The 26,853-nt window shown below is 43.7% G+C and overlaps 1 long non-coding RNA gene across 1 annotated transcript; it reads left to right on the top strand.

Moving 5' to 3' along the window:
• Positions 1 to 794: 794 nt before the first annotated feature.
• Positions 795 to 5,044, top strand: LOC121708653. The gene is made up of 3 exons (XR_006031729.1): positions 795 to 849; positions 1,998 to 2,089; positions 4,972 to 5,044. It is a non-coding gene; the product is annotated as an uncharacterized LOC121708653 (long non-coding RNA).
• Positions 5,045 to 26,853: the final 21,809 nt, after the last annotated feature.

Here is a 26,853-nt window from a genome sequence, read left to right as displayed (position 1 = left end):
AGTATTACATGAACTAAAGAAACATTCACAAAAAATCCATCCATCCAAAAATGACCTTTGTTTTTGATAGCTGTTGAAAACGGCATGGAACTGACAGAGATGTTTTTGTTTAAAAATACATAAAAAATGAATAAATAAATAACATTATGCTGATACCTTTTGCTTTTCCCAAATACAATGTAGCCTACAGGTGTAAGTGACCTTTCATCAATCCAGTTGCAATGGATGAACTGTGATGAACTGCCCTACTTGTGATTGTTTAGAGATTTTAAAGGTTTTATAACAATGCTACATCTTCTTTGGCTATTCTACAATCTATTCACCTTTTCAGCACCAGTAGGCTACTTTCTGTGCAGCCGCACACACACACTCAGGCATGCCAAACAAGCATACACAAAAGTTTCAAGAGTGGGGGATGGAGTAAAATATGGAGACAAATTGAAGTGTGATTTATTTTCGCGGAACGGATGTACAGGACTGAGCGGCGGTCATATTTTGTACCGCTATGCGGTACATCTAGTTTAGCTAATGCTATTGCATTGCTGTTTGACAGTAGTGGAATCAACTGTAAACTAGCTCATATTTGCGAGTTATTTAGCTAATGCTATTGCATTGCTGTTTGACAGTAGTGAAATCAACTGTAAACTAGCTCATATGCTAGTGGAACATCATATAAGTAACTCATAGATATACTGCAGAAGTCTTCCTGCCGCTCTCAGAGTAGCACTTGCATTGTCAAAAGCAACCCTCAGCCAAAAGCTACCGACTCTTGGATATCACCTTGAATATTTGTTGTGGGAAACAGCAGATCACCACCCTCCAGCTAACAACAACTCTCCATCGATCAAGGTAAGTACATGAATTACTTGAATTTACCATAACAATTGCTTGATAACATTTTGAAGTTACACAACTGTCACTTCCCCTCATGAAAACAACGTTAATCAGTCCTTTGGTCTTTAAGTAATGTTACCCTAGCGCACTTGTTTCGGGAGAAGAAATGTAAGTCTAACAGTGTCTGTGCATAACGTACATTTATGAATAGATTTTCCAACTCTTAGTCAGAGTCAATCTTACAGTTGTAGACCTATTTGTTTTTTAAGTAAATACATGTGTGTTTATAAACCTTTTCCTCAGTTTATAGCTAAGCGCCACGGTTCATTAATAGCCTGCCTCTGGTTTGTGGTCAACCATTTGCGCGTAAAGCGGCAAGCTATTAGGACTTATAAATGGGTTTTCCTGTGGCCATCACTCGATCGAGTCAAAATTACAGTTGTAGACCTATGAAATCATTGTTGTTGCGCTTGCAGGAGGGCTATTACGGATCCAAAGTGCGACATGCGAACTATCACTAGCCGCCTGGTGTCGGTGATAGAGAACCCACCATGAGTGTGTGTGCTATGTTGTAAGTATAACCAATATCTTCAGAGTTTGTTTTCTATATATTTTTTTTCTTTCTAATATTAACACTTGATTTTCGCATAGACCTCTGTACCAGGCAGCCACAGCACCACACTCTTGGGGGCATGCTTATGAGCCCCCATGTTCATGCCCCCAAGACTGTAGCACTGTGGCTGCCTTGTAACTTGCATATTGTTTTTATTTTTTCCCTATTATTAACACTATGATTTTCCAAAATAGTAAAGGGGAATTTCTGCGATTTTCACATAGACATTTTTACCAGGCAGCTACAGCACCCATGTTCATGCCCCAAGACTGTAGCGCTGTGGCTGCCTGGTAACTCGAGCTAGGTGAAACCAATTGAAACACAGATTTATGAGAATTATGTTTTAACCAAGGACCAAAAGCGTCAGCGAATACATTTTAATCATAAACATTAACACATGAAAACTTCCTGTTCTAGTTCGATGTGTTATACACAGCAGTGGTCATGCTTTTCTATGTATGTCCTTGTGAAGTTTGTATGTCCTTGTCAATGATTGTCCTAACTTTTTTTGTCCTTTGTTGTTCTTTGTTTGTTCTTTGTTGTCCGTCAGGCCTCAACGAAAAAGACCACCTTCAGCATTCACTCCGCATTACTCCCGGCAGAGACAGGTGTCTTGTCCTACTAACACCCCACCTTGATGTGGTGAGTGGGCTTTCAACTATACAGGTCTTACTTTCATGTTCCCATGCAGTATGGAGGTTAACTGGCACCATAATTTGATGTAAAAAGTAGTGATGCTCCGATTGAAGTGGCGTGAATGCGAGGCTATTGACCAGACGGATAAGCGGTCAGGGAAGCCTTCATGCATTGTAGAATGTTTGGTGTTCGGAAAAAGTTTGAGAACTCATGCACAAGGCTATTGATTTGAAGGCCCGTTGAAACTACAATAAATAGGTTTAAAAATTAGGTTTATTGTGTGTGTGTGACTTCAGTACTGTTCATATTGACATTTTAAAAGCAGACTTAAAAGTAACTCAAAGGTTACTTTCTCTAGTAACTAATTACTTTTGATATACAGTAATTGGTAAGGTAATTCAATTACTTTTGGAAGTAACTAACTAATTATCAGTAACTTTCCCAACACTGGTTACGTCTGTCAGTAGGCCCTAGTGCTCACTAAAATCATTAATTAACATTGCAAGACACTTATCTCCTATGATCCCAGAAAGATTTTTTTCGACTTGTTAGTTGTTTAAAAATGTATTTTATCTAATAACAATGAATTGCATCCACATTGCATCCTTATGTACTATTACATTACATTTGGCACTATGCGCAACCTGCACCGGCACTATGGTGCAATCATTGGTACAATTGGTGCAAATTCTGCTAGATTATAGATAAAAGATTCCCATTCCCCTGCCATTCTGTGATCGGCAATCGGCAGATCATGATTTTGGTGATCGCCCCCCAAAAATGCTGAGCGGAGCATCTCTAGTAAAAAGAGCAAAGATAGGCTGAGTCTCTCAGAACTAAAGATGAAAAGGTGAAAACTTCTTAAACTGACTTTAAGTTATCTGATGACTTTCTTGAAGAAGTAGTGTCATCTCTGTCACGGTTCAGACAGACGACCAGAGGACCACAATTGCATCACACCAGAAAGTTTATTAAACTTAAGGGAAAAGGGAAGTAGGGAGTGAGTGAAGGCTCCAGGGGTTACTGGGAATAACAGGGATACAGGGGTTCCGTCCAATGTGCTGTGTCTGTGTCCCCCCCAGTGGCAGCGATGCGTCCTATGACGCCGGTGGTGGGTGGTCCGGAAGTCCTGGGGGGGGGGGGGGACAGACACAACAGGGCGGATGAAACAAGGCAGAAGTACAGTTCAAGGGAAATCCAAATTCGTAGTAGCAAGGCAGAAGGCTGGTCAGAGTTACCGGGATCGAAGAGTAGTCAGGAGTCGTTACGGCAGAAAGCAGGTCTGGTTTTCTGGGGCAGAAGAGTATCCAAGATTCAGGCAGGTCTGGGGTCACAAAACAAGAGTGAGCCAGAAGCGCGAGCAAACAGGTTCCGGGTGTGAGCTTTGCAGACGATCTGACAAAGGAGAGCTGAAAGACAGGGCTTTAAATACTGGGAGAGGTACAGTAGTGGGTAATGCAGCGCAGCTGGCAGAGTAATTAGAGCAGAGCAGAGCAGGGACAGGTGGAGCTAGTTAGGCTGAGTAGAGAGAGTGGTGAGCAGAGTGGAAGATAATGGAAACCAATTAAGGTGGTAACCCGGTGGAGTGAGAGGGCTCGTGACAATCTCAACTCACTAGGCAAAGATAATGTTCTGAATATATGTTTTATAATATGAACAAGAGACCCTAGTAAGAGTATTCCTAAAGGCTGATTTATGCTTCTTTGTCGACTCCATGCAGATTTTGTAAAAGTTATTATTATTTGCAAGTAGAACGCTCCATTGACTTGAATGGGATTTCCCAAAGTTCTACGGGTCCTTATTTTCGTGTGTGCAGAGAAGGTGTAATGATGCAATGATATTATGATACGATGTAAGGTATAAATATCTGTGTGAGAAACAACTGATTGTCTCTTTTGTGCACAGACTTTGTCTCTGTATCCTGATTGCCTGATGCTTATGCAGTGTTTCCACTTTTTTCTTAACAGTGGCGGCAGCGCCCCAAGCGGCCAAGTTTTGCAATTTACCTTTGTTACTGTAGTATACCAGTCGTTGCTTTTTTATTGCATCGATTCGCGATTGTATCTAATGTAACAGCGCGCATCTAATGTAACAGCGGTGTCTTCGCGGAGACATCCACTCTCCAGTTTCATTTTTGCTGTTGCGAGCGAGCTAATAGGCTACGATATGGGAAATAGCCTACTCAGTTTCAATACGATCAGCTTCAGAAATGAATGGGTTTTCCTTAGCTTGTGCTACACCTTTCCACCAAGTTGTGCGAACATTTTAGTTTTTGCGATGTTGACAAACATGGGTAGCACATGGAAGCTCTTGATGGCGCATGCCACTAACGTCTATAAAAACAATATATTTATGGAATAAAACTAGACAGGTAGCCTACCTCAAAGATTAGAATTGCTGTTTATTGTTAAACTGCAATTTTCAGCAGCCAGCGGAGGGCATTTAGCATATGCTTCCGGACACTGAGAAGAAAGTTAATGTTAAGGTTACATCAACACATTATATAATATGTGAAGTGAAACTAGACAGGCCATAATAACCTCTGACTAGTTTTAGGCTACTTGTTAAATTGCAATGTGAGCGGCAGCCAGCAGGGGAGGATACGTCGGCAGGATTATTTAAACAGCAACTGCAGCTACATTGTGCGTCTGCCCTGATTCTGGTACCATGGCGGTATTAATTAAACCCTGGCGGGCCGCCATGCTGAAATAAACATAGAGGAAACACTGTTATGAGACCTCTTTGCGCAGAGATTAATAAACTACTAAAGAGAAAGACAAAAACCTTATTTCAGACTCTCAGTATTTATAGATCTTTAAGCTAAAGTTCTTCCACAGTTTTTAAAACCGGTTTAAAACACTGATTGTTTGTTGGTTTTATTTTCACAGGTTGACAGGCCTCAATGGACAGTGAGACAGTGATCTACCTTTGGACTGGCACCGACCAGACATGGACACTGAAACTTGATTTCTCAATGAATATCTCTACAAGATGCAACACACATTGTGAAACACTTTACACACTAATAAACATGTCCACTGTTGTTTTCTCTGGCATTGATTTGTTTGACATTTGTGGTAATGGATTTCCAAATGTATGGACAAGCTACATTTTACAGTTTATGTGTGTGTAATCAGCTGATATTAGAAATTATGTATTTTAGAAATGTATATGTAATTAGAAGCAAACAAAGGTAGCCTAGACATCATAGTATTACAAGAGTGCCGTGTTTAAACTTAAGAAAACATTGATTTAAACTAAAGGTACTTAAAGTAAGATTCACAGAAATGAATTTAATTTGCTGCCCATTTTATTCACACATGTATATCTCGTCAATTTATTTAGTCTGATTTGGTTTTGTCAAGGGTTAACGGGTTAAAATAATATTACAGAAATTTTAATGTCCGATATATTGAGGGTCTCGTTTTAACCTCATGTCAGGTAGGATGGTTGTGCCCATATTGGTATATAGCTAATTTAAAAACACCTATGGTGTGGGTGCTTGTGTTTCTTTAGGAATCCGCTGTCTTGGTTTGTATAGAAATGAATATCAAGTGACACACTTAAGAGGTTGGAAGTACGTACATCGATGTTTGATGGCTAGCTATTAATTGACATAGTTTACACTAAGAGGATGGAAATACGTTCCTATAAGACAGTACATCGATGTTTGGTGGCTAGCTGGTAGTTCTGTATTTCAAGGATTGACAAGCTAGAAGTTTGCAATTTAATACTGCAACAAATGTTTTATTTGTTTATATTACAAAAACGGTAGGTAGGCCTATCGGTGATTGGGCGGCTTGACGGCTAGTTCAATATTTCAAAGACACTTGCGTTCCTTCCTGTACGTTGGGTCCTTCAACAGAAAACAATAAGCTCAGGCGAATTATCGAACAGCAAACAACATTCTGACCAATGAAATTCTGGAAGTGCAACGGCTAATAGACCAATCAGAATGTATTTTATGTATTTTGTGACGTAATCATGCAGATCTGGTAACCCGTGCAGATCAGGTACCCACAGTAGGACTAACTTAACAAGGTGCGTGACTGGCTTGATGAAGGGACGTAACAATGGATGCAATCCAAATGAAGTCTCTGTTAGAGGGAGAGCAGATAGCTAACAAACGTTTAGAAAAAGTCCTGTTGGCAAATTTGAGGAAAAGTCGGTAAAGGGGTTATTTCACACAATTTGAGGGTGCTGAATTCAAATATTACCAATTACCAATATTTACCAAGCTCAATTTTGAGTTTTAAGCTTGCTAATTAGTATAATTAGCATAATTCACATACTTTTTGGTTTTGCCATCAGATATCATAGGAATTGCAAAAACTAAGGCATTAATATACTCTTTATGTATCAGATATGTTGTGGGACAGGACAGGAATTACCCCAATGACCCTCAAGTAGCAAATGAAAATAAGCTAAAATTAAAATATAAATTGAAATAATAGCTAAAATTCAGTATGACGTTTAGAAGCAAAATAGATTCCTTGATAATAAATTGATAGAATAGTAGGTGACTGCTCATTTTTCTGTAGAAAGTATTTTGTCACTAACTATTATGAACAGTTGTCAGTCTTTACAGAGGATTTACACTGTATTTTTTTTTTCTGTAAAGGCGACTGTGCTTGCCTAGTTAAAACATCTCACTGGTGCTATTTCCTATCATTCAAATTTCAGCCATGCAAAAAAATGGAAGTGTGCATGTTTGATGGTTGCTGAAGAGTGCTATGGAGATTGCATTATTTGCAACAAATTTAGACTAGATGTCCTTTATAATTCAAACTTTTCTCATCTGTTGTTCCTCGTTGGTGGAACACACTGCCAGTTCCTACAAGGGCAGGGTCATCCCTCTCCATTTTCAAAAAACTCCTGAAGACCCAGCTCTTTAGAGAACATATCCTCTCATAGCACCACACAAGTCTTGCTGATCCTAGCACTTACCACCCGTCCTGAACTGACACTCAACTGTTTAAAAACAGCACTCACTGATGCACTTATTCTTACTGTACTCTACCGTTTTTAAATTGTCCTAAAATTGTTGAGAGAATTGCTTTAAAACTTAACTGTTACCATGTTTTTAGTCGTTTTAGTCATTTTGCGTCAGCCAAATGTAATGTAATGTAATAATGGTGTAGGCCTATCTGATTAAGACCCAAAGAGTGGTTGAAACGTACTTATTAAATTATACTGGGAGCAAAGAAGACTATCTTCACTTTTTTCCCTTTGCAACTGTCAAAGAAATCCCATAAACACAGGAAGGCCTAGGGTAGCCTACATCAGATGGCCTAAAGAGTAGGCTCTTTTGCATAGCATTAAGTGATTTGCATGCAGTAATTTGAACACTGACCTTGATCTAGCCTACTTTGGCTATTTAAAGGTAATTTATTGCCAAAACATCACACAATATAAATGAGCTATAACAAACAATAAAGGACTTAATCACACACAAACTACTATTTTACTGACTACAAAAATAATAATTATGTAGGAAGTTTAGAAGTTTGAAACCCAGAATTGACCAAAAGTGCACCAAATTCAACACAAATGACTCAATACACTTGGAGGAGGCCTGCGTCCTTTCTTTTCCAGATATTTTAGGATTTGGATATCGCTTCAGTATCGACTATCAAGATATTTATGGCAGGTATTGTATCAAAGTCATAATTTTGGTATCGTGACAACACTATGCCAGAGCCACTCTGTTTTCTAGATGTCGAGGATCGAAGGCTCTACCACCAACAAGTGATGCTGCTCAATGGCATATTAGAAGAGCACATTATCAAGCTCTAGTATGGAGGCAAGCACACATACCAAATCCAGTGTTACTAGAAGTACAATGTTTTTTACTTGACGGTTATTGCTGATGGTAGATGCAGTTCTGCATTAGGCTTATTCCCGCTATCTAAGTTCATATGTACTGTAGGATATATTCTGAGTTAAAGGTTATCTGTGCAATTTGTTATTGTGATGAAATGCATTAAAGACCATGAGTGACTCACTATGTTAGCAATAAAAACATGGTTGTGTTTTGATTAGAATTTCCGAGTTTATTACATGTTAACTGTAATCATGTTCCCATTAAATATGTTAATAAACTATAGTATGGCTTATTTAATGCTCAAACATGATTTTGCCCTCTGCAGTGCGAACTTGCTGAAAACTGTAGGTAGTTAACAGCAGGATGGGGAACTGCTGCCGTGCTGCTGTGTGACCGCTGCTGGTTTGTCTTCACGACGTCGGACCTTTCTGCCGCCTGTGTTTAAGCCTACCACAGAGTGCTGCAACTTGCCCTTGTATTTGTGTTTCATTGTTTTAGCGGCGCATAGACAAGCGGCCGTAACTTACAGGATAGTCAGCCTCAGCTCCTAATCCCCTTGGACAATTTATTCCTACACTGGACAATTTGAACTTTCTGACACTAAATAAGATTCATGCATTATCATACTGGATATGTAACCTTACCTCTTTGTAACATACACCTCAGGTGCCTTAAAACACAATGTTCTTTTCTCTACACCTACTGGTAACTAACTTATTCATTTATCATGTAAAGAGACATTACTGTTCTGTACTGACCCTAGGCTGATAGGTCAGGCCCTTGAGTCGTGGATCTGCTCAAGGTTTCTTCCTACATGTACTGTATCTCCAATTCTAGGGAGTTCTTCCTCGCCCCTGTTACTCATGGGCCTTCTCTGATTGTTTAAAGGGATATTCCACCATTTAGAGAATTTCACTCTTTTTCCTACTGTCCTTGAGTTAAACACTTGATTTTTACCTTTCTCCAGTTCATCCAGCCGTTCCATTTTTAGCTCCAGCCTAGCATATATCATTGAATCGGATTAGACCAATAGCATCTCGCCTGCTAGCATCACGTTTAAAAGTGACTAAGATTTCCGGTAATTTTCCTATTTAAAGCTTGTGTCTCCTCTCAAGTTAGAAAGTGTAATAAGACCAACGGAAAATGAAACGTGGTGATTTTCTAGGCTGATTTGACATGGAACTATACTCTCATTCAGGCGTAATAATCCAGTCACTAACCAATTCGTCTGCTGCAGCTCAACCTTGTTGCTGGAAGTTAGCCTACGGGGACTATTTTCAGGTGCTGCTGCGCCCATAGTGTTCCTTGATTATCTCTGTAAAGCGCCATGAGACATGATACTTCGATCAAAGTTTCATGTTGTGTTGAGCTAGGTAGCAGCTAAGGACTTTGGTTAATCTTGTATATTGTTGCAAACTAACCTGAAATAACACAAGTTCAGCAACTTTGTGGTAGTCTACTAGTCCTAAAACTATGTTAGGTTAGGCTGTCAACTGTCTCTGGGTCTAGAAACTAGAGATCAAGTGAGCCAGTGACAGATCACAAACAAAGTTATTTTTCTCTTTATTTCGTTGGAAAATAGGAAGACATATGACTTGGAGAAAATGGGCTCGTAACTTACATTGCTGAATGTCGGGAAATTCTGCAGATGAATCCAAGCTAATGTTTTTTTCTATGCATGCAGACGCCAAAGACTGAGAGTATTTCGCATATGTCCCTGCTGGCCACCGGATTTTTAACATGCCGCACGTACACGACGAGTCGACGCGGCGCTATGTAAATGTAAATTAGGATTTCTAAGCCAATAGGTATGCTTTGAGTTGGTGGTGGTAATTAAACATGAATGAGACCACATTTATGAATGGGAAATTTTGATTTTATCAACTGTTGTGACTTTCTTGAGAAGTTGTGTCTCAACTGACTGATGAAGTTGGTATAATTGAAGGGCAAACGTTATATTCTGATTATATGTTTCATGATATATATGGCTAATTTATGCTTCTTTGTCGACTCCATGCAAATTTTGTCAAAGTTACCGAGAAATAAACACAGTATATACCAATAACCTAGTTATTATCGGAAAAGTTTCTATCCCCAGGCCATCAGGATTCTAAATTAGGATTGTAGCAGGAGCACCAGCATAGCCTAAACACTTTGCACTTTCTTTGTTCGTATATATATATATATATATATATATATATATATATTATACACACATCCTTTGCACAGTCTTGGAGTCAGTGGAACAAGCATTTCACTGCATTTATATGCTACCTGTATAATGTATGTGACAAACAAACATTTGAATTGAATTTGAATTGAATTTAGAATTATTGTAGCCAAAAAATAAGTCTGTGGGCAGTTCGCTTGCTAATGTCAGACACCAAACAGGACGAGGACCACAAAAGAGTCACGTTAGAAAGTTTATTTAAGGGTTGGGGGTTTCGGGAGTTCCAAGAGTCTGTGTGTGTGTGTGTGTTCCCCCAGTAGCCGAGCAGCGATGGCAGGAGCTGGATGATCCGGGAAGTCCTGGGACACACACACACACACACACACACACACAAGTGTAAGTTAGGCAGAGCAGAGTAGGAACAGGTGGAGGTAATCAGACAGTATAGAGCAGGCAGCCAAGTGGCACAGAATGGGATTCAATCAGCGTGTGTTACCAGGCAGAGAGAGAGCTCATGACACCTAACATAACATAAACTGGCTGGCAGACACCACGCAAATAGCCTCAAATTGACAATGACAATAGACACTTTACAATTGGTATAGTAAAACATGTTTGAGTTAATTTGCAAAGCTTATGTCAGCGAACTAACATGTTGCTACTACCCACAGTAGGTTGCTTGAAACCGTCAGCTATGAACACACAGGGCGAGTTGACCAATCACAGTCCTTGCGGTTGCGTTGACTCAATGCGAAGTTACAGTTTCTTGGATGTGCACATCAGGCAGGCAGCGGCGTAGGGCTTGGAGGGGGTACATGGCGACAGGGTTATGTGGGGCTATGCTGTCGATTTGATGTAGACACATAAATTAGCCTTAAAACACAATAAACGTTTCTAACATCCAAACATGCTACCTAACCACCACCTAACATAACATTCAAATTTATTAATGCAATTAAGGTAATACAGATTTTGATATTCACTAGCATTGATGTTGGGGATGGCTACTTCTAGAAGTACAAAAAATCCTCTACTTCTGGTAGAAGACAAACATCACCCTGTCATCACTAGACCTATGTGGTGGAAAATGATGGACTCCATTACGCATCCAAGAGTTAGGCTACGCAATTGAACTTGGCTGGCTGTATTACAAGACTGTAAAAGATTAGTTGTTATTAATGCAAAGGAGAGAGAGATGAGGTTCTTGGTGAGTGGTGCCATGACAATCCTACAACAGCTAGTTATTTTTTGCCAGTGCAGTACAGTGTAAAAATACATTTGCCTCTTGCACTGAAACTTGACTTCTCTTAATGAATATCTTTACAAGATGCAACAAACTTTGTAAAATACTTACACACTAATAAACATGTCCACTGTTGTTTTCTCTGAAATTGATTTGTTTGACATTTGTGCCAATGGATTTCCAAATGTATGGGCAAGCTAAATTTTACAGTTTATGAGAAATGTAATCAGCTGATATTAGATATGATGTATTTTAGAAATGTATACTGTATATAATTTTGAAAAAAATAAAGATAGGCCTACACATCATAGTATTACAAGAGTGGCTTTAAATTTAAGAAAATATATTGATAGACGGCCCAATAGTTACCGGTAGTTACTTCAAGTAAGTTTCACAGAAATGCATTTTGCTGCCCATTTTATTCACACATACGTATAGCTCGGCAATGACGCAAGTTAAAGGTTCTCTACGTAACCGCAATGTAACTCTCCAACGTTTCCAATCCGTAACCGCAACAATAATAAGATTATAGTATGTGACTTACATGACAACTACCCATCATACAACAGTTGTACATAGGCCTTTTCAAAAGCTATTAATTAGTCTTAGTTAAAGATAGTTAAAGATCTCCAGATCAGTGATTTACGCATGATCTGATCCGCCATTTACCATTCACAAAAGCTGGTATTGTGTTTCCTGAATCCTTACATTCAGGCATTCAAATTAAATGTAATTAAATAGCATATAAATATTCTATCAGTGTATGATGCTTGCATGAGGGAAACATCCCAAAACAACGGCACCCATATAACTGCTGTTGTTTTGAGAAGTATTTCTCATGCAAGCATGCAACAATGCAAAAACAATAAAACTATTGTAGGCCTAATTATATTTTACATTAGTAAAGCAGTAGCCTACGCTGATGTGCATGTTTTCACAAACTTTTGTGAACAATCTTAGCACTTTAAACATTGACTGTTTTGAAGTGCATGTATAGCAATATAGTATAAAAATAATAATAATTGTGATATCATTATGATAATTTGATGGGGAGTGGGGATGGGTTCATGTAGGTGGGCCCGCTTGTAGCAAATTTGTTTTTTTTGTCTCTCTAATGTATTTGACTTTGACATCCCTGGTTTAAATGGTTAAATTATTTAGGTAGATAGTGACGATAACTGACAGTTGGAATGGCTCTAATGTTTGCTAGCAGTTATGCTAACTATGTTAACAAAGATAATAATGCTAACCAAGTTACTTAACTAAAGCCCTCCTTACACTGACAGATTTTGGAAAGATTTGCAAAGATTTGGAAAATATTTTTGAAAGACTACAGTCTCAGACCCTCTCACATCGAAAGACAAGTAGTAGAGGTTTTAAGTCACAGAATATGATTTTGCAATGACTAGGGATCTTGCAGGGTCACTATTTACAAGACTGCAACACGATTCCTTTAAATTATTACCCATCGTGCAATAGATAAACAGGAACTGAAAATTATAGCCTACTAAACTCAAAGTCGTATTTTCGTATTTCTGCAGCATTGTTTCATGCGTGACATCCTTACCCGATACAGAGTTGTTCTGTCAAGTGGAAGAGCCGACTAAATATGTATAAGAAATGACAAATATTATAAGAATAACAAATAATTATAGGCTACAGCTGTGTCGGAGTCCAGTATGTATTTGTTGTAAACAAGTACATCCGTTTAATGACTTGTTTTTCAACAGATTTGCAGAACAAATCCGCAAATGTGCATTAAATGAGCAATCTTCAACTACAAAATAAAACCAAAATAGACAAACATTAATAATCAAAAATAAAATGTCCCAAAAAATAGATACTTATTCCTACTTCGTTCCTGGCTTTCAGGTACTGTATCTGCAACTCTGCAGTGGACGAACTTGCAATGATTAAATAAATACATAAATAAATAAAACAAAAACTATGTTAAATGTGTCATGTCATATGAATATGTGTCATACTATGTAACCATTTGCCATCAAGAAAACCTCACCATGTCACAGTCACACCAGGTTCGGTTCCAGCCACACCCACTGCTCACTCTCCTGAAGCTCCCCTCACTCGTTCACACTCCCCAGTTTACTAATGACCTGCACCTGTTCCCAATCAGCCTCACTCCCTACTTAAACCCCAGTCTCCCCTCAGTCTTTGTCTGGCCTCGTCAGTGATGACACCAAGATGCTATCCACCAACCTGACTCACAAGGAAGACTCCTCCTGGATTCCCCTCGCCTGTTCCAGCGTCCTCCTGGTCCGACCCCACGAGTCACCTCCGGATTTGGATCTACTGTAGTTAAGTCGATCTTCTGTGTTTTGGGACTTCTTCCGTTAAGTTTGCTGATCCTGTGTTTTGGACCCTCCTTGGCCTACTGTTTCCAGTGGAACTTCTGTTCGATCCCGACCTGGGTTTGACAACCCATTTCCTGGTTTTCTACCTCCCTGTCCTGAGTCTGTGGGCCGTGACCGAAGGCCAGACCAGGCAATGGAGCCTAGATCCAATCAACCTGGCGACAGACTTCCAGGAACTGGTTAATGAGCTTCGCCGGGCACTGACTACCGCGACAGCGGCAATTCCAGCGCCAGCACCTCCTCTGCCGTTGAACCCGTCCAGTCTCGTGGTTAATCCTACAGCCTATTCTGGATCACCAGAGGCGTGCAAAGGCTTCCTCCTGCAATGCTCCCTGACCCTAAAGATGCAACCCCACAGGTTCCCTACAGAGCGATCCCGCATTGCATACATCATCTCCCTACTCTCTGGACGTGCTCTACAATGGGCTGAAGGCATCTGGCGTGTAGCTGGACCCATCACCGAGTCTGTGGATGCCTTTGTGGCCCATTTCAAACATGTGTTTGACCTTCCTGAGGGAGACTCTTCCATCCAAGCGGAGCTGCATGCCCTGAGGCAGGGACGAAGGTCCATTTCAGATTACACCCTCCGCTTCCGTACCCTTGCCACTGCCAGCGGCTGGAATGAAGCAGCCCTCCTCACTGCGTTCCGACAGGGGTTAGAACCCACTCTACGCCTCCAACTGTCGTCCCATGATGCCATAGGCTTGGAGAGATTCATCCAGCTTGCCATTCGTGTTGCACATCGCAGAGAGAATTGCATCCGCAAACTCCATTCCACCTCTTCACCAGTCCAAGTTCCCTGTGCCGGGGAAGAGGCAGCAGGGGCCGCCGCAGAACCAATGCAGGTGGACACCATGCGGCTCACTCCATCAGAGAGACGCAGACGTCTGACTCCGGGGTTGTGCCTATATTGTGGTAACTCAGGCCACATCATCGCCCGATGCCCCACACGCCCGCCTCGACCAATGGTGAGTGCCGTCCGTACTCCCAGTGTTCATCTAAAGCCTTTAGTCACACCTGTCATCCTTGCTGATTCTATGTCCTCCTACATGGCTTCTGCTGTCATTGACTCAGGCTCCGCAGGGAATTTCATCTCGGGCTCCCTCTGCCAACGCCTCCAACTCCTGCGGATTCACTGCATCCCTGCCTTCCACGTCCACTCCATAGTAGGGAAGCCCCTGGCCCGCAAGCGGGTTCAATATCAAACACAGAACCTAGATATGCGGGTGGTAAGCCTACATGTGGAATCCATCACATTCTTCATACTTGAAGAGTCAACTGCAGAGGTAATCCTGGGGCGCCCATGGCTGATTCAGCATTCACCTACAATCTCCAGCAGTGGAGCAAGAACTGTCAAGTTTCCGGTTTCCCACAACTCCCACGTTCTCACAGCCAACGCCCAAATTTCCCGGTGAACGCCACATCCATTGAAAGTCCAGAGCAGAGTCGTCTGGTCACCATCCTGCCAGCATACGCCTCCTTCAGTGATGTCTTCTGTCCACAACGAGCAGCCCAGCTACCTCCACATCGACCCTGGGACTGTGCAATAGACCTGCTACCCGGGCACCCTCTGCCTCGGGGGAAGGTCTACCCATTGTCCTTGCCGGAACAGGAAGCAATGAAGGCTTATGTCGATGAAGCCCTCAAGCTGGGGTATATCCGGCCTTCCAAGTCTCCAGCTGCCTCTTCATTCTTCTTTGTGGCCAAGAAGGATGGAGGTCTTAGACCGTGTATCGACTACCGTGCCCTCAATAAAATCACTGTCAAATTCCGTTACCCCCTGCCTCTTGTCCCCGCAGCTCTGGAACAGCTGCGTGGAGCTACGCTGTTCTCCAAACTTGACCTCCGAAGTGCCTACAACTTGGCACGCATTCGCCGTGGGGAGACAGCCTTCTTCACCCCTACTGGTCATTACGAGTATCTCGTGATGCCATATGGGTTGTCAAACTCACCATCCGTGTTCCAGGGTTTCATGAATGAAATATTTCAAGATTACCTTAATAAATTTGTTATTATCTACATTGATGACCTCCTGATCTATTCCCCTAATCTCAATGACCACATCCAGCACGTCTCCTTGGTCCTGTCTCGATTGCGTGAATTCCAGCTCTTTCTCAAAGCAGAGAAGTGTACCTTCCACCAACCCACCGTCCAGTTCCTGGGCTACAACATATGCTCCCAGGGAGTTAGCATGGATGACGGGAAGGTCCAGGCTGTACTTTCCTGGGCAGCTCCACACTCTATAAAGGAACTTCAGCGCTTTCTGGGCTTTGCCAACTTTTACCGGAGATTCATCCGGAACTATAGCCAGATCACTGCTCCCCTAACTACTCTGCTCCGAGGAAAATCGAAGACCCTTGCCTGGAGCTCAGAGGCTTCCCAGGCATTTCGGGAACTCCAGAAGGCCTTCACCTCAGCCCCTGTCCTCCGTCATCCTGACCCCAACAAGGAGTTTGTCGTCGAGGTCGACGCTTCCACCACGGGCGTCGGAGCTGTGTTGTCCCAATACCAAGGTAACCCTTCTCGTCTTCATCCGTGTGCCTACTTCTCCAGGAAGCTGAGCCCTGCAGAGTGCAACTATGACATCGGTAACAGAGTTGCTTGCCATCAAGTTAGCCCTGGAGGAGTGGCGTCACTGGCTGGAGGGAGCCAGTCACCTGTTTTTGGTCTTGACGGATCACAAGAATCTCCAGTACCTCCACGAAGCAAAACGACTCAACCCTCGTCAAGCCAGGTGGTCCCTTTTCTTTACACGGTTTACCTTTACTATCAGTTACCGGCCAGGCTCACGTAACTGTCGAGCTGATGCCCTGTCTCACATCTATCACCCTGAGGACAACCCGGAACAGCCTGAGCCTATCCTACCAGCTGGCGTGGTGGTGAGTCCCATCCAGTGGACCTTCGATGATCAGATCGCCGCAGCTATGGAGACTGAGCCTGTGCCACCTAACAAGCCAGACAATCGCACCTACGTGCCTCGTAGCCTCCGAACCCACCTCACCATGGCACACTGCTCACCCGGCACCGGACACCCTGGGATCATGGCCACCATCTCACTACTCAGGAGCGGTACTGGTGGCCCGGCATGGTGAGAGACGTACGTAGCTGGTTGTGTGGACTGCGCCATGGCCAAAACCCCTCGTCATCTGCCTGCAGGGAAGCTGCTGCCTCTGCCTATTCCAAAGAGACCATGGTCACATCTCGGAGTCGACTTCGCCACCGATCTCCCGCTGTCTGAGGGCCACACCTGCATCCTTGTCATTGTGGACCGATTTTCCAAGGCCTGCAAACTGAAGGGTCTCCCCACGGCCGCAGAGACTGCTGAAGCACTGTTCACGCACGTCTTCAGGAACTTTGGAATCCCTGAAGATGTAGTGTCGGATAGGGGACCACAATTCATTTCACGATTCTGGCGGGCCTTCCTCCGGCTGATGGGGGTGACGGTGAGTCTTCGGGATACCACCCCCAAACCAACGGTCAGACAGAGCGAAGGATCCAAGAAATCAGTCGCTTCCTACGGACCTATTGCCATGGTCACCAGAACACCTGGAGCCGTTACCTACCCTGGGCCGAGTATGCACAGAACTCTCTACGCCAGCCCTCCACCGGCCTGACCCCTTTTCAGTGCATACTCGGTCACCAACCACCACTGTTCCCCTGATCAGGGGAACCCTCTGATGTCCCAGCGGTGGACACTTGGTTCCGTGAGTGAGAAGGTCTGGGGCGACACTCACAGCCACCTCCAGCGAGCCATTCGCCGCCAGAGTCACCATGCCGATGCCCGACAGTCCTCCACACCGGGGTACACGGTTGGACAAAAGGTCTGGCTCTCCACCCGGGACATCCGGATGAGGCTGCCCAGCAAAAAGCTAAGTCCCAAATACATTGGTCCCTTCACCATCACTCACCAGATAAACCCAGTCACATACCGCCTCCAGCTTCCCCCTGACTACAAGATCCACCCCACCTTCCATGTGTCACTTCTAAAGCCTTACCATTCACCTCACTCTCCTTCCTCCACAGAACCTGGTGCTGCAGTGGAACCCCCCTTGCCGCTCCTCCTGGACGAGGGTCCCATCTATGCCGTTAAGGACATCCTCAACTCCCGGCGCCGCAGAGGTCGACTGGAGTATCTGGTCGACTGGGAGGGCTACGGCCCTGAAGATCGCTCCTGGGTCAGCCGTGACGACGTCCTAGACCCCTCCATGCTCACCGAGTTCCATCGCACGCATCCCAGTTGACCAGCCCCTCGTGGCCGAGGGCGACCTCGGCGTCGGGCCCCCTCGTTCTTGGATGCGGCCCCTGGAGAGGGGGGTAATGTCAGTCACACCAGGTTCGGTTCCAGCCACACCCACTGCTCACTCTCCTGAAGCTCCCCTCACTCGTTCACACTCCCCAGTTTAGCAATGACCTGCACCTGTTCCCAATCAGCCTCACTCCCTACTTAAACCCCAGTCTCCCCTCAGTCTTTGTCTGGCCTCGTCAGTGATGACACCAAGGTGCTATCCACCAGCCTGACTCACAAGGAATACTCCTCCTGGATTCCCCTCGCCTGTTCCAGCGTCCTCCTGGTCCGACCCTACGAGTCACCTCCGGATTTGGATCTACTGTAGTGAAGTCGATCTTCTGTGTTTTGGGACTTCTTCCATTAAGTTTGCTGATCCTCTGTGTTTTGGACCCTCCTTGGCCTACTGTTTCCAGTGGAACTTCTGTTCGATCCCGACCTGGGTTTGACAACCCATTTCCTGGTTTTCCTTTGTAAATAAACTATCTTGTTTGAACTCTACCTCCCTGTCCTGAGTCTGTGGGCCGTGACACACCTTCTGTGTCATCAGCCATGGAGGCAGACACTTGATGAGGTAGAGTTAGGTAGTGGTAGAGATGTGCTCCAAAGTACTTCAACAGTGTCTCTGAAAAAAAAAAAAAAAAAAATATTGCATAAGTGCATATTTGATCAAGCAGAATGAGTTTATTTTGCTATCATTACTTACACTCATCAACAAGCCAATAGAATTCATATTCTATTGGCAAATGAGGCATGATCAAAAGTATACTTAATTGCAGTGGTGAACGCTTAACATGGTGATCTACTGCAGCCTAAATATTAGGGTATCACTTGCCACTATCTTAATCAAATGTAAGTCTATTTCCATCACAGAAGTCTCCCCACCCAACATGGTATATTTTCTCAAACACTACCATCTCTCTCCAAAGATCTTAGAGCAGAGCGCACGTACTGTTCCATCTTTGCCTATGAAGCTGGAACGTTACCAATGCCCAGAGTCGCGCTAGTCAGTGGGTTGGGGTTGGGACTGGGAGCCTGGGCTTAGCCTCCTGTTGCTATCAGACTTACCACTATGTGACCTTATAGAACAGTAATAAACTATCAACACTTTCAGGTGCGAAATCAGAAACAATCCCTCTGTGGTAAATTTGCCTTCAGCTACGTTTTCATGTAGCTGCTGTAGTGCTAATGTCCACTTCATTCAGCTAGCTAACTTTTTAATTTACAACATAAGCCCACCTATGGCTAGGGTACATGCTTGATTGAACATCCAAAACAATCCCAATATCCTTAACATCTGAAATACACCTAGATAAATATATATTAATGGGAGACATTTCTCTGTTGATGGCGGGGATTTAGCTCTGGTGATGGATTAGATCATGACAGCTAGCTACCTCAAGCACAAAACATACTGTAAATAATCATGCAAACATACCTGTATCTTGCTCGTTTTTCTTCTCCTCTGTCATTTTCTTCTTTCTGTTTTCGGCACCAGAGGGATACGTCCTTTTTTGTGACTTTACCGTCTTTTAATGTTATTTTTGAACTTGAACACGAATTGTCTATGCACCTGAGGTGCCTAGTTTATGCGTGTGACTCAAAGGCTGGTAGACACAGTAGAGGTAGGCAGGCATATTGATCATGAAATCAGAATTGTCTTGTTCTCTGAATCTCTGAAATGGAACAAAATATCAAAATTCTGAGCGATAACTTTTGTGAGGCTTGGTCTAAACATTGTCTGTGAGAATTTTGGTGAAGATTTGATTATTTTTGAAGCCTGTGAAACGTTTTATGATGTTTGGCTTTTCTCTGAAATTGTGGCAAAAGTAAACATTTTTAGACCATAAGACCAGGGCCCAAAAGATGCATCTGAGTTTAGAGATTAATATTATGAAAGAATTTTGAGTCTAGGTCAATCTGGTAAGGAGAAATTAGCATAATTAACTTTTTTTTCCAATAGCGCCACCTTTGGGTGCAGTACCCCAAATTTTGGGTTATGGGCAGAGGGGGGTACTGGTAACCATACCTGAAAATTTGAAGAGTTTTGGAGTTACAGTTTAGGCTGCAGTATGACTTTTACAGAATTTTGGCCAAAAATGAACGGTACAGAAACAATAGGGGTCCTGCAGCTACGCTGCTCGGACTCCTAACTAATAAGAAAAGGTAGAATCACTATGGGTTGTCGCGCAGCTTCGCTGCTTGGCCCCCAATAATAGGAAAAGCTAGTAATTAAAGTCTATTAAAGTCGCGTGATCCCGCGCGCGGACCGCGAGGGAAGCTGGCCAAGTCGAAGCACTGCCCACTGCATACTGCCCCCATCTTTTATGGAATGTGAAGTATGAATTGATTTTTTGGCGGACATTACACATGGCACCTTTAAGATAATCATTTATAAACATTTATTTTACCCCACTACTCTCTGCTGAAAAGATACAGAGATGATATATCTGACGTGTGTCTTTTGTGGCTGTGCGCTTGAAACCGTAATTTATTTTATGGATGTATTTAGGCTTCTCAAGGATTTTTGGGTAGAACTAGAAAAAGTGTGGTGCTTTGTGGTCGTGCAATGCAATGTCACTTTTTTCAAAAAAAGAATGTTATATTTTTGTTATGAAAATGCAGACTTTAATAGAAATTGTATCTTTATGATAAATCTGCTCTTGTTATTGGGAAAATTTCATATTCATTTCAGCTTTCAAAAATGAAGTCAAATTCTACATAGACAGACACTATTATTGGACTGAACAGCCGAAAAGCTTACAGAACTATGTGTACCAGGTTAGACCTTATACTTACTGTATGAATCACATAATTGCACAATATATCTAGGTTATCTAGTTACAGTTTAAATCTATTCAATTTAATACACACTGGTATTGAGGGTCTCTAGTAGCCCCTCCTCTCCCCCTTGGTCTTGACCCCCCTGTCTCCCCCCTTCCTCTTTCCTGTCTAATATCTTTATGGAGAGAGGTAGGTTGACTGATTGCAGCCTCATAAGCAATCTTACAAATATTTCTATTAAATATTGTCATCCATAAGATTGCTTCACTTTATATTGTTTGTATTCAGTTAATGTATATTATTTGTGAGGTATTTTTGTGAATTTACTTTTTAAATGCATTGTTTACATATATACCTCCGTCTAGCCAAATGCCAAAAATAGCCCTACAGCTATGTACAGTAGTTTAGCTAGGTAGCTGGGATGGCACATTAGCACCTGCAATAAGTTATACGTGTGAACTTTTTCAGGAGCTATTGGCGAACTCACCCTGTACTGTATGCTTTGCTGTGCGTGTGTGCAGAATAAAACTTCAGCAGTATCCCGTGCTCGTTTTGGGTCATCTTTATTAATAATCAACACAACGCAGAAGTTACTACCACCGCCGTTAGCGACAGCCGCTAGCTACCTCCTGCATGACAGCCTCCTCCGACGCGCCTCCTGTTCAGTGACGTGTGTGGCCGAATTTATACGCTGGTCTGTGCGTGAGTCATTGACGTAAGATTAGATTAGTATTGTGTGTTCTGAACATTGTTCAGCCTGCAGTATTTTCCTTTTGAGATATTACTTCTATTTTACTATTGAAATTAATTATCTAACTGATTTTATTTTGCCTGGTTTTCTACTGCATTTTCATTTGAAATAATAGGCCAATGCTTCTCAGTTAGTGATATTACATCACAAGTTACATGTGGTTTTGAATGGTATTATTTCATATATTGGTATAGTCATATATTGGTATAGTCACTACTGTTATCAGAGAGTAGGCCAGTCAGTTCTGAATCCAGTAGCATGTTCCACCCCCATTACCCGCGTTGTTAGAAGCTCACCAGAAAGGGTGGTAAATTCAGTTGGCTATCCTACCAATAGACATGCAGAGCAAGCACATGACATTAATAATACAATGCATCACTCTATACCTACCACTCATTCAGACCCAGCACATACTCCAAAGACAGTTCAGGGGGCTGCCTGGATGCCTCAAGGCTGAACGTGGTTGTCCAATCAGATATTAAACCACCCCCATTCTTCAGAGGTGACCGTACTGACACATGCACTGTCCATGAATGGGAGGATTTGATGCAGGCTTACATTCGCCGACGCAAATATAGTACTGCTGAAATGTATGATGTGATAGCAAGCAGACTGATGGGAAAAGCCAGGGACATTGTGAAGGTTTCACTACGCAGCAACCCAGAAATTAACCCCTGTAGCCATCCTGCAGCTGTTGTTGATATACTGAAGCAGAACTTTAGTGAACTCCCATACTCTGACATGCCCATGGCGGACTTTTATAGCACACTTCCAAAAAAAGGTGAGAGTGCACTAGACTACTGGGTGCGTCTGAACAAGGCTATAGATGTTGCCGATGAATGCCTCCGCAGGCGGGGTAGATGTGTTGAGGACGTGAGTGCTGAAGTTGTGATGATGTTTGTTACTCACTGCCCAGACCCTCATCTGTCTATGTCTTTCAAATATAAAACAGCTGGGAGATGGACAGCCCCTGAAATGCATCATGAGAGAACCAGATCTGCTTTCCATCTACAGTAATAACAATCGACTTTTGCAAGCGGGACAGGTGCAGATTCTCATTGGCTCGCTGAGACTTGAAGGGTTAAGTGAGCTGTTTTATGCACCTGTGTTGGTGAGTGGCAAGGTCACTTTGAGAGGAATGTTAGATTCTGGCTCCATGTCTTGTACACTTAGTGAAGAGGCAGAGAAGAGACTTCAGGCTGCTGGTGTGCTGCCCAATACTCAGTTAATCCCTGGGAATGTGGTGATTGTGGGTTGTGGTGGCTTAAAAACGTATCCGAAGTGCTTCTATGACCTTGAAATTGAATTGTATGAGTCTAAGTTTATTGTACCCACTCTAGTTGTTGCTGGCCAGAGAGATGATTTCATAATTGGTACTAATGTGATCAAGTCTGTTCTACAAAACATGAGAAATAAGAAAGAATACTGGGAGCTAATTTCCTCCAAAAGCAGTGACCCTGAATGTGAGCGCTTCCTGGAGCTGTGTGTCACGGTGGGAGGGCCCAGGTGGGCAAGACAAAGTTGGAACAGTGAAGCTGGTGCATAGTGTTACACTTCTCCCAAACCAAGAACACCTGGTGTGGGGTAGGCTACCCAGTGATGTCCATGTGTCCCCTGGTAGCACCATCATTGTTGAGCTTACTTCTGCCCGCTCAGCTCCAAAGCACATTCTTGTGGGAAAGCTTGTTACAGCTATGTGGGGAGATCGCTGGGTCCCAATGAAGGTTCTTAATCCAACACTGGATCCTGTCACTCTGCGGTGCAATGCTAAGATAGCTGATGTGTTCCCGTGTCTGGTAATGGAGGACTTTAACATTGCACAAGGACTGTGTCAAACCCAGGATGTTGCCACTAACCCAGTGTTGTCCAGTAGTGTGCACACTGATCTGGTTCAGGCAATGAAGGATGCTGGTTTGACTGATATTGACTTAGAGGGCTGTGAAGTTTCCCCTGCTGACAAAGCCAAGCTAGCCACCCTGCTCTTGGAGTACAGTGACATCTTCTCAAAAGACTCACTTGACTGTGGGAAGGTTAAAGACTTTGTTCACAAGATCCACCTTTCAGATGACCGTCCTTTCCGGCTTCCCTATCGGAGAGTCCCACCAGCACACTACCACAAACTGAGGCAGGTGCTGAACGAGATGGAGAAGCGGGAGATCATCAAGAAGTCTGTGAGTGACTATGCCTCCCCTTTAGTCATGGTCTGGAAGAAGAATGGGGACCTACGTATCTGCACAGATTTCAGGTGGTTGAACGCTAGGACCATCAAAGATGCCCACCCTCTGCCCCATCAGTCTGACTGCCTTGCTGCGCTTGGGGACAATGCTGTTTTCAGCGCTATGGACTTGATGTCTGGATTTTACAATGTCCCCCTATGTGAAGCTGATAGGAAATTCACAGCTTTTACCACTCCGCTAGGGTTGTACGAATATAACCGTTTGCCACAAGGCCTATGCAACAGTCCTGGATCCTTTATGAGGATAATGCTCAGCATCTTTGGTGACTTTTCCACACTTTTATGTTACCTTGATGATTTGCTATCTTTTGCTCCATCTGTCAGTGAGGGATTAGAGCGTCTGAGGACTGTATTTGACCGGCTGAGGGCCAACAACCTCAGGCTTTCTCAAAAGAAGTGCTACTTCCTGAGGCAGTCAGTTAAGTTTTTGGGCCACATAGTGGACAGTAATGGGGTTTCAGTAGATCAGGATAAAGTTGCAGTGATTTCATCCTTTGAGAAGACTGACTTGATGGAGTTACTATATACTACCAGCATTTCATTCCAAACTGTTCCTCCATTGCAAAGCCTCTGTTTTGTTTGACTGCAGGCTCTAAGCGTAGAGGCAGAACAGCGAAAGGTGGGAGAGGTGGCACTTTTCGCCAGTTGACTCCGCAAGACTGGACGGCAGCTTGTGATGGGGGTTTTGCAGAGCTGAAGGCTGCTTTGGTCAACTGTGTGGTCCTTGCCCATCCAGACTTTAATAAGCCTTTCATTCTCTCCACTGATGCGTCTCTTGATGGCCTGGGAGCTGTTCTCTCACAAGTCCAGGATGGTGATGACAGGGCGAGGCCAGTGGCGTTTGCAAGTAAGTCACTCAGCCGAAGCCAAGCCAACTACCCAGCACACAGACTAGAGTTTTTTGGTGCTTAAGTGGGCGGTGTGTGATAAGTTCAGCTATTGGCTGAAGGGCAGCCAGTTTACAGTGTGGACTGATAACAATCCACTCACATACATCATGACAAAGCCCAAGCTGGACGCCTGTGAACAGCGCTGGGTTGCCAAGTTGGCTCCATATAACTTCAAGATCAAGCATATTCCGGGAAAGTTGAACATTGTTGCCGATGCGCTGAGCAGAGACCCCTTTGTCAAGCCTTTGAGCCAGCGGCTGCTTTCAGAACCATACAGAGACCTGCTTGGGTGTGTGAAGGATGTTGGAGATGTTCTCGTCCAGGATGTTTTCCGCTTCATCAGCCAGCCACAAGCACTTACCATGCATCTCTCTCGGAAGATGAGGTTTCAACGCTGCTTTATAGCCACAGTGACTGGGAGTCTGCCTCACAGCTCAGAGCGATGTCAGTAGTGGAACACCTGTCTGATGTGGTTCCTGTTGGCCAGCCTGCTTTGCCCGCTATGTCTTTGCAGGACCTGCAGTCCCACCAGCGTCGAGACACGTCCATCGCAGCCGTTATACCTTATGTGGAAAGGAAACGAAGACCATCTTTCCGTGAGCGTTGCCGAGAAAGCCAGTCTACTCTGGGAAAAACTGGTCCTCCAGAATGGTGTCCTGTATAGAGTCTGTAAGGACCCTCTGACAAACCACAAAAGATTTCAGTATGTCTTACCTGCAGCGCTGAAGTCTGAAGCTCTGACGGGGGTCCATGACCTCACTGGCCATCAGGGTCAGGCGCGCACACTCCACCTGGCCCGCCAAAGGTTCTTCTGGCATGACATGGAGAGGGAGGTCCGTGACTATGTTAAGAAGTGTGGGAGGTGTGTGTTGAGTAAGACACCTGAGCCAGCTGTCAGAGCCCCATTGGAGAGCATAAGGACCACTGCTGCACTGGAACTTGTCTGCATTGACTTCTGGTCTGCAGAGGATCACAACAACAAGTCTGTGGATATTCTTGTAATCACAGACCATTTCACAAAGCTTGCCCAAGTGTTTCCCTGTCGGGACCAGACAGCAAGAAAAGTGGCAAAGACGCTGTGGGAGTTTTTTTGTGTCTACGGTTTCCCTGAGCGTATCCATTCTGATCAGGGAACAAGCTTTGAAAGCGAGCTGATTGCAGAGCTTCTTCGTCTTGCTGGTGTTTCAAAGTCTCACACCACTCCCTATCATCCTATGCGGAATGGTGGGACTGAAAGGTTCAACAGGACTCTAGGTGGCATAAGTGGCATCAGATGGTCCAGACGATGACATTTGTTTACAACTGCACGGCCCATTAGACTTCTGGTTTTTCTCCTTTTTATCTCATGTTTGGCCGTGTTCCAAGGCTGCCGGTGGACTTGATGTTCCGTAGTGTTTTGCTGGACAACACAGTGTGTGACTATGACTCCTTTGTGGAATCTCAAAGATCTCAAGTCTGCCATGTCAGTTGCCCAGAAACACCAGTTAAGACAGTACAACAAGAAGGCCAAAGGTCAACCATTGTCGATAGGAGACCGAGTGCTGGTGGCGAACAAGGGCTGCCGCGGAAAGCGTAAGCTAGCAGACAGGTGGGGAGACACCATGTACACAGTCATTGCTGCCAAGCCAGTGCTCCACGTTTACAGGATTCGTGATGATCTTGGAAATGAGAAAGTGGTGCATCAATTTTCTCCCTCTGAGTGAGAGGCTAGATGGAAGCAACACGGAAGGTGGCGAGGCGGATGCTGATTCTGTTGAGAATGAGCCTCACTCTGTGCCTGCAGTTCTCAGTGATACAGGGTCTGTCCATCCCTTGGATGAAGATATCTCCTCTCTGGATGCAGATAGTGGAGCCCGTACTTCATCATGGGTCTCACAGCATCACTCAGATGTCACTGCAGGGTCTGCAGAAGACCTGACTGATGATCCTGGCTTGGTCCAGTCTCCCTCTGACTCCCCTCCTGAGCATGGTCTGACTGATGCTTCTAGTCACATTCACATTAGTTCATCTACACAGCCACACATTCCTATTTCACACACCACACATGCACCACACTCACCTCACGCTTCTAGATTTGGTCGGGTTATAAGGCCTGTGTGTAGGTTGATTGAATCTATGGTTCAGCTTCAATCTGTTCTTAGCGATGATGTCCCTGAGAGACATGTCATCCATGTTTGAGTATTGTTTTCTAACCCTGTTTATTGACCTGGTTTAA

Source organism: Alosa sapidissima, chromosome 5 (genome assembly GCF_018492685.1).
Source record: "Alosa sapidissima isolate fAloSap1 chromosome 5, fAloSap1.pri, whole genome shotgun sequence".
NCBI classification, from domain to species: domain Eukaryota; kingdom Metazoa; phylum Chordata; class Actinopteri; order Clupeiformes; family Clupeidae; genus Alosa; species Alosa sapidissima.
This window is presented reverse-complemented; position numbering and strand designations above follow the sequence as displayed.